The sequence below is a fragment of the Lithobates pipiens genome, unplaced genomic scaffold, assembly GCF_037356315.1.
Source record: "Lithobates pipiens isolate NorthernLeopardFrog02 unplaced genomic scaffold, aLitPip1_a1.2 Scaffold_19, whole genome shotgun sequence".
NCBI lineage: Eukaryota > Metazoa > Chordata > Amphibia > Anura > Ranidae > Lithobates > Lithobates pipiens.
In genome coordinates, this window is record NW_027507764.1 from 336714754 (window position 1) to 336729677 (window position 14924).

At 43.7% G+C, this 14924-nt stretch overlaps 1 protein-coding gene across 1 annotated transcript in view; it reads left to right on the forward strand.

The window, feature by feature from the left end:
* GMDS (GDP-mannose 4,6-dehydratase) overlaps positions 1 to 14924 on the forward strand; it is a 762090-nt gene that overhangs the window by 92369 nt on the left and 654797 nt on the right. The window lies entirely within an intron of this gene.

The window sequence follows — 14924 nt, forward strand, 5'->3', positions numbered from 1 at the left end:
AAATAAACCTTTTGGGTTTACATCCACTTTAAAAACTTTGGACTTCCTCAGGTATATCGGCACCAAGGCAGTTCCTCTGCCAACAGGTTGCTAGAGCCAAGGGCAAGCTGCAGGGCCAGAATAACAGCCTGGGTCCAGATCTCTTCTGAACCCGGCACCAAGCCCTCATTTTGAGGGGACGCTCTATCAGGTGGGGGGGGGGGCTGCCCCAATTGGCAGACATTTGGAGAACAGTGGGGCAGGATGAGTGGGTCACCTCCAACACTGTCTCGCATTTACAAACTGATATTACGGAGGTTTCCTCCTCAGAGGTTTCTAAGTTACAATGTTCCTGCAAATCCTCCAAAAGTATTGTTTCAAGCACTAGAGCAGTTAGTGCATCAGGGAGTAATAATACTTGCACAGCCACAGCACCTCCAAGTGGTTACAAAGATCCTAGCACCTATACTGGGTCTTTCAAGGGTCCAGGGGATCTTGGTGTTGGGATATTTTGGATGGCCTCTTGCTCAGAGATCATGCGGAACAGTGTAGCCTGCATAGTGCGGTATTTAGAAGGCCTGGGTCATAAATACCAAAAAATCAGCCTTGAGACCAGCTCAGTGTCTCAAGTTCTAGGTCTGATTCTGGATACGGTTCAGGCAAAGGTCTTTTTGCCACGCGTAAAGATCTGTACCCTGAAGGATCCAGTAAAAGGCACCAGGCAACCCTCCATTCGGCTCTGTATGAGTCTTCTGGGAAGGATGGTGTCCTCCCTTCGAGGCAGTTCCCTGCGCTTGATCACATTCCAGGCCTATACAACAAGACATCTTGTTGGCTTGAAACAGGAGAGCACAAGCCCTGGATTACCCCATGTCCTTATCTCCCTGTGCACACCTAAGCTGGTGGTTGCAGGATCAAAACCTGCAAAAGGGAAGATCCTTCCGCCTGGTGTTTTGGAGTGACCCTAGCAGTGGCCTATATCAACCAGGGTGGTACCAGGAGCCAATCAACTCAGGAGGGGATGAACCACATATTAACCTGGGCAGAGGTTCCAGAAATCCTTTTTATTGAAGCGTCCTATGACAAGTGGTTGACAGAGGGAGCAGGGGAAGAGAGGTAGACACATTTTGGGGAAAAACGTTAGTCATGGCCTATATTGGTGTGGAGCCAGAAAATGGCATCCTCAGAAATATGTGATTGGGAGAATTCTTTTCTACAGTCAGCTGTTGAAATCAGATTGGCATGGAGTACAATTGGGTCAGATTTCGGCCTTGTCAGTATTATTCTGAAGGCCCTTAGCCTCCCATTCACTGATCCAAACCTTTTATACGGGGGGATAACGCATTTGCCCCCCCCCCCCCCATTAGGTCACCTATGTGTCCTTGGGACTTAAAATTGGTACTGTCTGTGTTACATAAACAACTGTTTGAGCCTATCAAGGAAATTCCATTAGTCTCGCAAGCTAGCCTTCCTTATGGCATCTTTTTTTTTTTTTTTTGCCAGAAGACCCAAGAAAGGGCAGGCAGCTTCATTTACCCATTGGGGCTGTCAATTGGTCATTTAGGCCTACGGTCTGAAACAGAATGAGCTCACCCTGATGAGGGGCGCTTTATGCCAGGGGTGTAGAATCCTTTTGGGCTTTTCACCATCCGATATTTGTGGCTCAGATTTGTAAGGCTGCTACCTGGTCTTCCGTGCATACGTTCACAAAATTTTATCAAAGCTGAGGATTTGGCTTTCGGCCGCAGTGTGCTGCCGTATAAGTCTGATGGCTATTGTTTGGGAGGATGTCTCCCCTCCAGGCTATTGCTCTGGGATGTCCCAGTAGGTAATGAATATTGGCCTAACTCTGTGTCCCGTGATGCATGATAAAATATATAGGATTTTTTTTCATCCTAATTACCTGGGAAATACTACTTATATCGGGGGACACAGATCCATAGTAATTACTATGTGGGTTACATCGGACCCACAGGTGCTGGACACTGGCACGCCCCTACGGCATGTACTCCCCTTTATAACACCTCCCATTACTGGGACGACTCATTTTTTTTTTTTTTCGCCAGTGTATAAGGTGTTTGGTCATGAGTAAAGATGTGCTGAGCTCCATGTGTAGTAATCCTTGATGAGGGCTAGCCATGCTGACTGGATCCGTTCTGATTTCTTTTCATGGCATAAATGAATGGTGCCCGAGCCTCGTGTCCAAAGAAACAAGGTTTTGCTTGCAAACTCTACTCTTTAGAGAGCTGGGCCCTGGGATCCAGTACTTTTTGGTAGTGAGGCCATAAAGTTTATACTGGCAGGGTGCTGTCGTAGTTCCAGGATTGTGGATAACCCGAGGTTCCCCGGTTCCTGAAAGTTTCCTAAAAGGTCTCGGAGCCTACCATAAAGGGTGAAGATTGGGGCTTTATCTCTGATGAGACCCTGCTGTGAGGATAAGGCAAGGGAGATTTTCTCAGGAAGTTCTATGTATAATGTTGTCATGCCTGTGTACCCACTGGGGGCTGTATTGAGCACTCACTGTCCTGACGCTGGAAACAGCAGAAGCCTTTACTCTCCTCTCCTCCAGCCGGAACAGACCCTCTGGTAAGAAAGGAGGGGGGGGGTCTGGTCTCTTCCTGTGCCCCCAGATTGGCTTTATTCACCTTCGGGGGGACATGCCAAAACAGTTGCCTTTATTTTATTATTATTATTATTATTATTATTGAAAAAAAAAATTATGGGCAGACCGCGGCCACTCTGCAGAAGATTTACCCCCCCCGCCATGCTGCAGACGCCGCTTGTGTGGGAAAATTCTCTCCTTTGAAAAGGAAAAGGGGGCGGGGGGAGTGGCAAATGGCGTCAGGCGCTGACCACATGTTCAGGAAGTGTTTAAAGCACTGTGATTGAAGCTGCTGCCTGGCGGTGGAGGGACAGCAGAGAGGTTGGCTGGATCAGGTTTGACACATTGTACTGTAAGAAGCTGGGATTAATAGCAGCTATTGTGCTGTACTATAGCCTAGCAAGTTTACATTCTTTTTCTGGTAGTGCCTCTGCTTTGTGCTTTTAAACTGAGTGGCAAAGGGACCAGGAACTCCTCTAAGGGTTTTAAGGGGTCAATGGTTACACAACAAGATAAAACCATTTCCAAAAGAATGTCATCCTCCTCTGAGCGTTGCGGCCTGTCAGATTGAGCCGTCAGGGGAAACTGTGCTTGCAGACGTTTCAGTGCCCTGAGTATGTTGCATGAGAGGTTTTGTCTTCTACCATTGCCAATTTGGAGAAGATTGATGCTATTTTATCCCTCCATAGTGGGATTAAACATAGCAGATCCCCATCTAGAGCTCAAGGCCCTCCTTTGGAGGTTCAGGATGCTGAGGATCAGGCAGCTCTTCCCAAAGATTTGGAAGATACTGTTTTTTTTTTTTTTTTTAAATCTTCTTTATTATTTTTCTTATAACAAATACAGCAAGCCAATACTTTCAATCTTAAAACATTTGGGGTTTACACATATACCCCAGTATCTTCACAATCATACATTCCTTTACATATCCATGATAACATTATATGGTGGCTCTAGAGGGGGGGGTTTGTTGGAGCGGAGATGTTCTGTGGAGAAAAAAAAGATACTGGTTTATCCTCTTCTGAGGCTATAGGAGTAACAACACAAGACAACTTGCTTGTGCACTCTTACTAAGTTGGTTTGTTCAACTTGTTTGCTACTGGAACTTGATGATCCGCCTCTAAGTTAGGATCATTAAAACCTCCTCTATCTGGGGATGCCTTTCCTATTCATGCATGGCTAAGGAAACTTGTGTATGCTGAATGGGAACATCTGGATAAACAATATTATCCGATTAATATTCTCCACATTTTATCCTATAGAAGAAGATTTCTATAAGAAATGGGGGGGGGGGGGGGGGGTGTTCCAGTGGTTGATGCTGCGATTGCCTCAGTGAATAAGAATCTCACATGTCTGGTTGATAACACGCTCATGTTAAAGGATCCAGGAGATAAAAAGTTGGAGCTTCTTTCTAAAAACCATATGGCTTTAGTAAGTTCAGCAGCGCAGCCGGTTCTTGCTACAATTGTCGTATCCCAGTCCATTAAGGAACAGTTTGAGGGGATTCTTAAATTGCTGCCTGATGAACAGGCCCAACATTGCGCTGATTTATCAGACGCACTTTGTTTCACAGACGCTATGAGAGATGCTGTCATTCAGATCTGACGGCTTATGCTTGGACTAGTGCATTCTTGCAGAATTCTTTGGCTGAAAAGTTGGTCAGCCGAAGCGCCATGTAAAAAGCTCTTAGCCGTTCACCATGAAAAGGGAAATTTGCTATTTTGAGATTTGGATAAATCTCTACAAAAGATCTCTAATGTCAAAAGCTCTTTTATCAGTAAAGAAGAAATTCAGACATTTCTCTTTTTTAAGCAGGCTTCTTCTCCAGTACTAGGGACATTAGCCTGTAGGCAGTCTCGACGGCCTCAAGCGTCTGGTTCAAGGGGAAAACCCCAAGGGCAGCACCAAGATCAGACAACATCTTGTTGCAGAAAGCCCACAAAACAGAGTGCTAAAGCCTCCTTATGAAGGTGTGCCCCCTGCTCGCTCAGGTGGGGGGAAGGCTCCTGCAATTCTCAAGGATCTGTCAGATTCTACCATTTCTCTGGTTACAAACTAGAGTTCCGAGTTTTTCCATCGCCTCGGTTTCTAAGGTCAAATTTTCCCAAGGATCCAGAGAAGGCTCTCCTAGCACTGGATCATCCATTATCAAAGTCCGTGATATCAGAAGTTCCCTTAGAGGAACAAGGCACAGGTTTTTATTCAAACCTTTTTACTGTTCCAAAGCCAAACTGGGACGTGAAAGATGCATATCTCCCACGTGCCAATGTTTCCTGCTCACCAGAAATTTCTGCGCTTCGAAGTAGAAAATCATCATTTCCATTTTGTAGCCCTACCGTTTGGTCTAGCCACAGCACCATGGGTGTTCTCAAACACCACGGCTGTTCTCAAATTCTGGCATCTCCTTTAGCCAGACTAAGGGCTCTGGGTATAACAGTCCTAGCCTACTTAGACGATCTGCTTTTAACAGATCATTCAGTTTCAGGGCTAAACCACAGTCTGGTCATAATGCTAAACTACCTGACATCTCTAGGCTGAATTCTCAGCCTAGAGAAATCCTCCTTGTTAACCATTGATTACAGTACCTGGGTCTGGTCAGAGATGCCATACCTTTTTTCTGTATTTCTACCCCAGAAAAGAATCCGGTTCCATTGTAAAACTAATTCAACTCATCAAGGCAAAGAAAAAGCTTTCCATTCTGTTGTGCATAAGACTATTGGGGAAAAAAGGTGGCCTCCATCGAGGCTGTCTCTTACACGCAGTTTCAATAAAGATTGCTACAAAACGAAATCCTGTCGGCCTAGAACAAGAGGGTTCAGACCTTAGATTTTGCAATTCATCTGGCTCCTGACATGCGTCAGAGCCTAAATTGGTGGTTGATGTCCAGCAACCTTGAAAAGGGAAAATCATTTTCTACCAGTCCCCTGGAAAGTGGTGACTACGGATGCCAGTCTTCTAGGCTGGGCAGCAGTCCTGGAACAGGATTCTGTCCAGGGGAAGTGGTTCAAGTTGGAAAGGACCTAACCTATCAACATTTTGGCCATTCGGGCAGTTCGTCTGGCTCTAAAGTCCTGGATGGTCAGACAGAGGGACTGTCCTGTCAGAATTCAGTTTGACTGTGCCACGGCTGTGGCTTGCATCAATCACCAAGGGGGCACAAGGAGTCGTGCAGCCCAAAAAGAGGTGAATCATGTTCTGTCTTAGGCAAAGGACGTTGGTGTTCTGCCCATCGGCAGTTTTCATTCCCGGTATAGAGAATTGGCAGGCAGACTATTTGCATCTCCAACAATTATTTCCGGGAGAATGGTCTCTTCACCCCAACATCTTCCTAGCGATATGTCAGATGGGGTACTCCAGACGTAGACCTGTTCGCGTCCAGATTCAAGAATGTCGACAACTTTGTGTCGAACAAAGGATCCACTGGCTTGAGGAACAGACTCATTCGTCTTCCCATGGAATCAGTTTTCTCTGATCTATGCATTTCCTCCAGTTCTGCTTCTTCCGTGTCTTCGCAGGAACAAAAGGAGGTGATTCTGGTGGCCCAGAAGATCTTGGTTTGCTGAGATCATAAAGATGGAAGTAGAAGTTCCTTGCACTCTGCCATTACGGCCAGACCTTCTCATGCAAGGTCCAGTATGCCATCCTACCTTTACAGATGCTAAATTTAACTGTCTGGCTATTGAGACCTGCATTCTAAAGGATCGTGGGTTGTCTCCTTCGGTAATTCTACCTTGATGCCAGGAAGCCGGCTTCCAGGATCATTTACTATAGTCTGGAAGGCATATGTTTTCTGGTGTGGATCCAGGGGTTGGCACCCCAAGAAATGTCATAGGTAGAGTCCTTGATTTCCTGCAGATGGGATTAGAAATCTGACCTTGAATACTATCAAGGGCCAGATCTTGGCCTTGTCTGTGTTCTTTCAACGGCCTTTAGCTTCTCATTCCTTAGTGTTTTAGCTTTGTTCAGGGGGTAACATGGATAAATCCCCCTATCAAGGCACCTCTAAATTCATGGGATTAGAATTTTGGTCTTATCGGCTTTGCAGAAACGGCCTTTTGAACCTTTACGTGAGATTCCCTTGGTTCTTTTGGCTAGAAAGATAGTCTTTCTGGTTGCCATTTCTTCTGCTAGAAGGATATCAGAACTAGCGGCTCTGTCTTGTAAAGAGCCATATCTGATCATGCATAAGGATAAGGTGGTGTTGCGCCCTCATCCTGAATTCATGCCAAAGGTGGTGACAGGTTTTCACTTAAACCAAGATATTATTCCTTTCTTCCCAGAGCCTCGATCTAGGGAAGAAAAGGCACTACGTTCCCTTGATCTAGTGAGAGCTGTCAGTGTATTTAAAGGCAGTTTGTAAAACGGATGTTTTATTCGTACTGCCAGATGGTCCAAAGAGGACAGACTGCGTAGAAATCCACTATTTCCAAGTGGATTCGTCAAGTCATTATTCAGGCTTATGGCTTAAAGAAAATAATTCCTCCTTTTCATGTTAAAGCACACTCAACCAGGGCGATTAGTGCCTCTTGGGCGGTGCATCAGGCCTCTATGGCTCAGATCTGTAAGGCCACGACTTGGTCTTCAGTTCATATGTTTACCAGATTTGATCAAATCCCTGACTTCGGCTGCTTCGTCTTCGGCTGCTTCGTCTTCGGCTGCTTCGTCTTCGGCTGCTTCGTCTTCGGCTGCTTCGTCTTCGGCTGCTTCGTCTTCGGCTGCTTCGTCTTCGGCTCCCCCAACCCCCCCCCCCTCCAGTTTCCATTGGGATATCCCACATAGTAATTACTATGGCTCTGTCCCCTGATGTACATCAAAGAAAAGGATTTTACAGGTAAGCCATTTTAAAAATCCTATTTTTGAGTACATCAAGGGGGTTAAATTTGCATAAACTTATATTAGACCTCAATGACATTTAGCCACAAGTAACTGCTTGCCAAATTCATTCCTCATGTATGAGTACAGCAGCAGAATCGCATATCTAGTGCCTGGTCTGGCACTTTCAGGTAGTATGCGCATGCTGGCTTTGTCACAGCACCCACTGATCAGCGAGGAAGATAACAGGACAGAGCTCTGGTGTTTCAATTCGATTTGCTAGACCTCTAACTCTACCCTGGTAACATGTAAAAAGGGGGATGGGGTGCGAGGAGGAATCGGATCATTTGCAAATACGGCCACCTTATGCATCCCTGACGTTTTTCGATACCCTATAATGGCAGAGTCTGCCCTGTATCCCCAGAGCCCTGCACACAGGGCTCTGGGGATAATATAAATATCAGAGGGGACAAGAGAGCCTTGTCTCGTGCCATTGTGAATATTGAAGAAATCAGATCTTGGCTCATTGACCTTAACCGCAGCTGTAGCGTTAGAATAAAGATGGTATCTAACTTGGCATGGAGGATCGGAGGGCGATATGTTTAAGGGTGGCTTGTTAAGTCCAGTTTACCTGATCAAAAGCTTTCTCTGCGTCCATGGACAGCAAGAGAAGAGGATGGTTGGACTGTCTAGCAGCATGGATCAGGTTCACGACCCGGATGGTGTCGCGGGACTCTCGAAGGGGCACAAAGCCTGTCTGATCCTTATGGACAAGACTCAGGATATGTGGGAGCAACCGATTGGCTAAAAATGTTACGAACAGTTTCAAATCGGCATTCAGGAGAGCTATCGGGGGATGATGCCTGCACCGTAGTGGATACTTCCCCCCTCCTTTGGGACTCGGTGCACTCTGTCCAACTCTAGGTCAGTGATGGGGGATTTGGCAAGTACCTGGTTAAGAATAGCCAGGCGTGTAGATCCTGGCCCATGGTGGCTTCAGGGATGCTGTGGAGATGGAGATTTTTCTCCTATTCTCTCCATCAAGCTGCAGCTGGACTTCAATTAGATGGCGGTGGAAGGCCTGATGTTCTGACTCCAGGGTGGTGATGCGGGCATCCGTGGCATTAGAAGATTCCAGGTTCGTCACCCATTCTTCCATTATGTCCGCCTGCTGGCGGAGATCATGAAGCTCCCTTGTGAGCATTGACGATGGAAGTTGCCATAGCCTGCAGGTCCTGTTTAGTGGGCAGCACTGCGACTATATCCTGGAGAGCCCCCTCTGGGCAGTTGCTCGCCCCTACAGACGGCCCAGAGTCCAGCTGTGTGTATGATCGCAGGAGATCCAGGGATGGTATAGGGAAGGGCGGACGTTCGGCGGTGGAGGATAAGTCTCCTGCAGTCCCCACTGGTTTAATCTGCTTACTAGCATTGGCGGCGCCGCCATCTTAGTGCTGCGGGAAAGGAGATTGCGTGCTGCTGAAGGAAGTGGTGGGTAATTTCTTTACCCCTTGGTTCCCCAGTGGCTGGTGGGTTTTTGCAGTCCCTCCAGCATGAAAAATGGCTCAGCTGTGCAATCAGTCTGGCGGGTCTTTGTCTTGGACCGTGCAGAGCTCTGGGGAAGACGTCTTCATGCTGCCATGAGTAAGCCACACCCCTCAACTTATTTTTACATGTAGGAGAGATGTCAGTATTGGCCTGGGAGGGAAGTAGTCAGTTTATAAAACTTTGGTTTGGGTTTGTATCAAAAATTTAAATATACTCCCAGGAGGTTGTTGTGTATTGGTAAAATTGGATTTTTGGAGTGAAATATCGGTTTTCACTGTATTGGAATCCAATTTCATGTCTGTGAAAGGAGTGAATAATTCACACCATGAAAGTAGAAGATGTGAAATGTGCCCAGAACTCATAAAAACTAGATTGAAATGTACTAGAATTGATGTGCTGAAATGAAATGAATTTTTAAAATAAACATTTTTGTGTCTTCACCTGGATCTGAAAGAAGACCTCTACATGTGCCAGCACCTGTCTTTAGTAAGTGGTTTATGTGCCCCAGAAACAAATACCCCAGGATCAGGGGCGGACTGACCATTCGGCCACTCGGGCACTGCCCGAGGGCCCCGGGCCACTAGGGGGCCCCATCAGGGTTTGCCAGCCTCAGTAAAACCAGGGACTAGAGGTGATTCAGTTCGCATTGTGCGCTATACAAGTATTTCATTCCATTCATTCATTCATTCATTCATTCATTCATTCATTATGCAAAAATCTGTTTTTTTACATCTGTCTCTGAAATGTCCCTTACCGACATCCTTTTGGTCTAAAAAAAAAATCTCGCTTATAGCTGCCCCACCTCACCTCTCCAGTACCTTCTCAGCCAATAGAAACATGTCTGTGTGTATACTGTGTGGCCCCATAAACTCTGATTTCCTGGGGGCCCCATAATTTCCTATTGCCCGGGGGCCCCATGAGTTGTCAGTCCGCCCCTGCCCAGGATGCAGATTTATGCCAATTTAAATTTAGCAGATCTTTAATATCTGGCCACTCCCGTCCCACTTCCTGCACTTCACAGTTGACAACTTTCAGTAATGGATGGTTCTACTGATCAATAGTGGAGTATGAGTAGGTGTGAGCCAAAGCTTAAATTTCATGCTGAAGTTTTAAAATTGCTTTGAACATCCCACTACCTACCCCAACACAGTAATCATATTGTTGCGCTCCTATGGACCAGAAACAAGTTGTCCATATTGGCTGTTAGACATTTTCCAGCATTCAGGAGAGCAGCGCAGCCTAGTATTTGATTTTCATGAGCATTTTCTCTGTCAACTCCTTTAAGTACTCTCATGCGAACCAATTATGTGGCTAAAAAGCAATCCTTTATTTAAACTAGCAGAAATGAATGCCACTTGCAATAAACTGGTCTGAAATTGGCTAAATATACATGTTTTTTCACTACTGTGTGTTGTGTTTTTTTTTTTTTTTAGTACTTCTGGGTGAAAAAGCTAGATTCTTTCTTTTCTGGGTCAGCAATTTAAAGCTGTTTACTTTACATTAGTGAATATATAAATACCCACCCTGACTAATATGGTCAAACATCATCAAAGTTGATAGCCTGTAGCCCTTTGTGGAAAAGAACTTTAGCTCTGGACAAACAAATCTGTGTATTTTATCACATCTAGCACTCCTGGAATGTTCCTCCTTCCCTGATTTCATTACAGGATCTTGGCACATGCTCTAGCCCAGAGTCAATGCTTCGATTATAGGCATTAACAATGGCTGCTTTGCTTGACCCTTTTTGAAAACTGACACCCGGCACAGTACTGTGGCCTATGGGTGCTGGTGGAGTTCCACATCACTCTGCATGGTCTGTGTTACATTGCCAGACAGTAAATCAGCTGTACTGTGCGTCAGCCAGACACCAGTAGCACTTGCTGCCTGTTTCCATCTCATTGCAAATCCTGGGCCTATCACTCGATAGACCTGGAAAGGAAGTAGTGAGGAAGCGAGTGCCACTGCTAGTTCAAAATGTTCCAGTGTGGTTGGAAAGTCTGAGAAATGGCTTGGGTGAGAAGAACAAGACCTTATTGACAGGGTTCAATCCTGGTCAGGTCTGTTTCACATCAGCTTATTAAATCCACACAGAACTTCCCTTCCCTTTTAACCCTGTGTCTTTAACACCACTACCTTATTTATACTTCACAGGATCTGAACATACTTTTTTTTTTTTTTTCTCCATTCCTGAGAGGTTTTAGACACCGTAAAATCATTTAATGCTTGTATATCTAGGTAAAGGGTTGTAGTAGGTGTCATAGTTTTTTGTACAAGGAGGAGGGGAAAAAGCAGCAACCAATAGGAAATTGTAATTTTAAAAGCATAGCCTATATTGCACTTAACCTGGAGTTTGTGTACATGTCTATGCAGAACAGCAAAAAGCCCACATGGAGCGTTCACGACAACATCCTGCTGATCCCCATGCACCATATTCAGCACCCCTGAATAGACTGAAGTATCTCTAGGCACACAGACGAGAACAGCAGTGCAGAATCTGAGTAATAATTTAACATTATGGTGAAAAGACAAATGGTAATTCGCATAGAGTTAAAATCGGGCTCATCACATAGTAAGGGTTTCAGATGGACAGTCTCTCACAATAGGGAACCTCAGACCAATAGGCGTATTGGGTGGATGGATACACCTGCAGGGCCAAGAGAACACACCGAAGGCAACAAACTATATACAGCATTAATAGTACTGAAAAATACATGTAAATTAGTAATTTACATGGGAAGAGATGGCACTTTTTTATGCATTTCATAGCTCCCCAAGCCTGTTAAGCAAACACCTCCTATGCATAGGCACATCTATTTATACAATGGTGTGACGACCAGGAGCAGCTTGCCAAAAGTTTAAACAAATTAAAGTTTATCACTGGGAAGTCCTGTAGTTTTAGATGAGTACAGCAACTGCCACTAACATGTATCATTGATGGAAACTAAAAGTACATCCATGGGCTCATGCTTTTGTATGCCGGATTCTTTCCATAGCTTCTACGTATGCAACAGATGGCCCTATGGAAGATTCTTTTAAGTGTATTGATCTCAAGAAACCCCCTGCTTAAATTTATACTATCTACAGCTATGAATACATTGGACTGATCAGTAAGTTGTAGATATCTAGAAATAAATTGTCTATAGGGGTCAAATTTTTTGACTGTGCTCCTTCCCTATATAATATAATTTAATTCTGTTCAGTAATGATCATGGAATCAGACAAAAATGTAATTAAATTGCAATATTCCCTTACATTGGTGAACAGTGGAGAAATGGCTCCATACATTGATGGTAAATTTAGTTGGTGGTTAATAGAAAAGTGCCTCTTGGTGTACAGTGGAAAAGCGCAAGCACCGATGGCAAGTGGCAGATGTGCCCCATTACATAGTGGGGGTTCAGTGGAAAGAATTTCCTTTTACAGATAGCTCCCTGGTGGAAATGAAATGGAATTGAGACTAGCGTAGAGGTTCCACTAATTGCATAGCCATATATAGCCATATCTGTTTGATCTATGGGTTTATCCAGGCTTTTTTTTTTTTTTATCTTGCCTACTGTATCCTCTTATCACTTGATGGGAATGAAACCTAGTGGTAATCCACAGGGCTCCTTAATGCCATCTTCTCTTCGTCCTCCAGCTGTTCTCAAGTGCCTGCCTAAGCGTGTACCCTGCTGTAGAAGCAAGTGTGATAGGAAAAAACAGGCTGCACACCAATGACCTCCCCAACCTTTAAAAGTAGTTTAATCATGTGATACACAGCAGGGCATTCTGCCTGTCATCCACCCACTCCAATTCCTTTCACTTAAATGGCTTAATTGTGACGATCTTGGTAATCAGCTGGACTAAATTTGCTTTTACATGTTCTGATTTATTTTATCATTTATTTCTAGAACTTATGATTCTCTTGTAGGTTTACTATGTTGTACCTTCTTGAAAGGCACATCGACATCTAGGGCTGAAACAACTAATCGATTAATCAACAACTAATAGATTATGAAATTAATTGATTACTATTTTCATAATCTATTAATCGACCAGTAACATAATAGGGTTAAAAAAAAACTAAAATGAGCCCTTTATAGTACAAAGAGCAAATCGCTACTGTAAATATTTTCACTGTTCTACAGTAAAAAAAATTAACCCCTTACAGTAGTGATTATCTACTTTATTGCACAAAAAAAAGGGCTAATTTTTTAATTTTTTTTTTTTTTTTTTTTTTCCATTGTTACTAAACTTTAGTCTTGGACCTGGTTCACATCTATGTGTTTATTGGTGCTTTTTGCAGAAATGGACTACAGTTCATTTACATGGTTTCCTATGGGACACGTTCACATCTGAAATGGTCAGGGACTTTTAATGCAAAATGGTGCTTTATTGGTTCAATATACTTCAATGGAGAAGCTGCAGAAAAGCATGTAATGCCTTTTTTGTAGCAGTTTGTTTTTAATCTGCCCAAAAATGCAAATTGCAGTAAAATCATGTGCGCAAAAATCAACACTTACAGCAAAAAGCACTGCAGAAACAGATCAAAAGCAAACTGCATAGGTGTGTACCGAGCCTTATGCTGGTCACACAGATCCATTTTCAGATGAAAAATCTTTGTACATTTGCTGAATGAAAGAATTTTGTTTGAAATTTTCACTTGTTTTTAACATTCTGTTTTTAAAATGAATGTAATTTTCTGAACGAAAACCACATACATTGTCTGAAAATTCTTTTGACTAAGAAGTTTCCATTTCCAAATTGTCCCGTCACTGTGGTTGAAAATGAACATCAATTTGACCCACTTTTTTTTTTTTTTTTCCAGTTTGGATAGAGTAAGAAAGTTATGGGCGTCAATAATTTACTGATATTTACTCCAGGAACTTTTGACAACTGTGTGCAAGGGGACAAACTGTAAAGACCTGAGTATAGGCGTGTAATGGTGTGCAAATGTAAATGTTTTTTTTATGTAATATGCTTTGCACTTTGGGAATCTGCACTTTATTTTGGAATTGTTTGCTCTGTAGTTTTACTTTGAGTTTCATGAACAGCAGCGACCGTGTATAGCCACAAGTATGTCTAGCGCGGGTGAATTATTTTTTTAGACCTTTCAATTGCCAGTAATGTAATATACTCCCTTATACTTGTGTAACAATAAAATAATAAATAAAAATTATTATTAAATATAAAATGAGTAAAAGCAAGTAAATTCCTGAAATGTAAAATATTTCTAATTTTGTTCTACTGCTCTGTACTGGACTCTACATAGTAGGTGAGGTTGAAAAAGATACAAGTCCGTCAAGTCCAACCTATGTGATTATATGTCAGTATTACATTGTATATCCCCGTATATTTCCTCATAACTAATATTCTCCAGACCCTTTATCAGCTTTGTTGCTCTTCTTTGTACTCTCTCCATTTCCAGTACATCCTTCCTGAGGACTGGTGCCCAGAACTGGACAACATATTCCAGGTGCGGCCGGACCAGAGTCTTGTAGAGCAGGACAATTATAGTTTTATCTCTTGAGTTGGAGTTTTTTTTTTTAATGCATGCCAATAATTTGCTTTGTTAGCAATGACATGCAATGCCAAGCTGCTGCTATCTACTAGGACCCCCAGAGGTTCTCCCCCCGTGTATAGATTGCATTCCTATTTTTGCCACCCAAATGTAAAATGCATTTTTCTACATTCAACCTCATTTGCCATGTAGTTGTCCACCCCATTAATTTGTTCAGATCTTTTCGCAAGGATTCCACATCCTGCGGAGAAGTTATTGCCCTGCTTGGCTTAGTAACGTCCGCAAATACCAAGATTGAACTGTTAACCCTATCCTCCAGGTCATTTATGAGAAAATTCAAATAGGATTGGTCCCAGCACAGAACCCTGGGGTACCCCACTGCCCACCTCTGACCATTCCGAGTACTCCCCATTTATCACCACCCTCTGAACTCGCCCTTGTAGCCAGTTTTCAATCCATGTACTCACCCTATGGTCCATGCCAATGGAC